A 2,864-nucleotide genomic window follows, 5' to 3' on the forward strand; every position below is an offset into this window, starting at 1 on the left:
AAATTAATTTAATTAGTTAAAACAGTGTTAGTTCTACCGAAATATAAATAATATACTCAATTACTTATATTTCTTGTATTGTGTTGTCAGCCACTTTTGCTGATTTTTTTTTCTTTTATTTTTCTTTTCTTTTCTTTTTTTAATAACAATTTATTCTTTTTTTTCCTTTTTTTTTTAATATTTATCCTTTTTATTTTTCAAATTACACTGTTAATTTAGTAATCTTAAAAATATAATCATTCCAACCTATTTTTCAATGTAACCATTTTAATATATGGAAATTATATATTTAAAATAAAAAGCAATATTTTAGTTTATTAAATGTTGTTAATAAAAAAAAAACTATATTTAAAAATTATGAGATGTTATTAAAGAAAATAAGACACTAAGATATTAAATAGTTTGTGAGATAATACTATCTCATATATATATATTTGTTTCTTATTTTAACTAATTAATTATAATTATAATTATAAGTACAGTAGAACCTCCAAGAATACACTTGGGACTATTCTAATTGAGAGGTTATAACTAAATAGAGGTACACTAAGAAAAAAAATTTAAAACACCAAAAAATATCAATGTAACAATAATAACATTAAACAATCCTTAATACTATTTAATAATATAATTATTTTTGAGTAAATATATTATCTATACATGTATTACAATTTAGAATAAAATTATTAATTCTACGTAAATAATTTTATAAAATATATGTATATAGTTTACTAAGATGTAATTATTCTTATATAGAGGTATATTTTGTTAATACAGGACTTAAAAAATGTATAACTAATTACAATTTAGAGGTTATTCTTATTTATAATTGGCCCAAATTGGGACTTGATTTTTTTATAACAAATTAGAAGTTATTTTTGAATAGGGTATTCTTAGATAGAGGTTCTACTGTAGTTATAAATTGTTGATCAAAATACACTTATGTTACTTTTTTATTTGTTTATTTTATAGTAACTTTTTGTTGGGTTTTATGCCCTAAATAAAACTCATTTCATATAATCAGATTTAATTATTAATAAAGATCAGAAATAACATTTTATGTTGCATGGTTCACATGATTTATTTCATGATTATAGGTATATAATGTATGAATTCTTTTTAAGTCCAGAACATATGAGTTGGTTAAAGATTATAGTGTTGTCAGCACAGTGGAATATAATCTTTATTATATGTTCAAAAGTTTATTCACTGATTTGTCAGAACACTGGATTTAAACTGACATGGTATAATCAGCGATAGGTATTCTTACACCTTGGAAAAGTGTTATGTCCTTTCCAGGACATTGGCAAAGTTTACCAGTATCGGATGTATGGAGTATACATCGGAAGGGACCGATATTGAACTTTGATTAGATATGTTAAAATTTACCGTAATATCTATTCAATTCAATATCACCTATTGATCGTAGATCACATGATCGAAATCCTGATATGGTTAGGCTCAATTTCAAGAGTGTTACTCGTGTTCTTTGATTTGTTAGTTAAGCCTAGTTTTGTATCAGAGTGATACGTACATTTTGGGAACACGGTAATGCAATTGAGTGGGAGCGCTAACATAAATATGGAATCTATAGCTTCTATTTGGAAAATAGAAGTAAAGGATGATTTCCTTCGAGCTTAACCAAACGAAGATAAATGGTGGAGATCTCATTTCACTTAGGTGAAATATCATTTATACAGGGTTAAGTGTTTTAAGGATAAAATACATTGTAGGGTGTTACGGTAATTTAATCCTGTACAGTGTAAATCATCTATATAGAGGATCATTGATCACATTAGGGTTATAACAATGGATAACTGATGACGTGTCTATATCGTGGAACATATAGAGCGTTTCTATATGACTGAGAGTGCAATTCCAAGTTCTAAGTGTGGATTCAATGAGGAATTAATAAGTTAGAGAATTTACTTGGTAAATTCGGTTCGACTTATTGGAAGCTCGGTTATATAGACCCATGGTCCCCATACTAGTTGAGGCCATACTGCTTGTAAGACTCAGTTAATTGATTTTAATTAATCAATTAAAATTCTAAAAGTTAGACTATGTCTACTTTATGAATTTTCACTAAGCAAGGGCGAAATTGTAAAGAAAAGAGATTTTAGGTTTATTTATTGATTAAGAGACTTTATATGTCTAAATTAATAAATATATTAAATGGAAATATTATTTGATAATTATTTCCAAGTTATTAAATAATTAGAATTGGCATTTAAAAGGTTAAATTGGAAAATTGGCATTTTTGAGAAAATGGGAATGGAAAATAACAAAATGGGAAAGTTGCAAAGTGAGGCCCAATACCCTTTGTATGGCCTACTATGCATGAGAAATACCATTTGTAGTTTCCATTATTTTAATGCGATACAATTCTAACCTAAACCTAGAGGGTTTTCTATAAATAGAAAGTGTTGGCTTGAGGAAACTAAGACACATCCTTGATCACTTTGTTTCTCTCAGAAAAAGCCTCACACGCCTCTCTCTCTCTCTTTTCTTCTCTCTAAATTTCGAAACTTCTTGTGAATGAGTAGTGCCCACACACATCAAGTGGTATCTCAATCATAGTATGGAAGACTATGGAATTTCTGCATCAAAGAAGGAGAAAAGAAGATCCAGGTTCAGATCTTGGTGATGCTCTGCTACAGAAAGGAATCAAGGGCTAGAGATCTGAACGGAAGGAGTCATATTATTTCGCTGCACCCACTGTATGGTTTTCTAACTTTATATGTGTTTATTTTCATTGTTTTAGAATTCATATTAGGTTGTTAATCCAACATACATGGTAGTAAATCTAGATCCTGGTAAAATAAATTTCCAACAACTGGCATCAGAGCCATGGTAATGATTTA

This window comes from Cannabis sativa, chromosome 2 (assembly GCF_029168945.1).
Source record: "Cannabis sativa cultivar Pink pepper isolate KNU-18-1 chromosome 2, ASM2916894v1, whole genome shotgun sequence".
NCBI lineage: Eukaryota > Viridiplantae > Streptophyta > Magnoliopsida > Rosales > Cannabaceae > Cannabis > Cannabis sativa.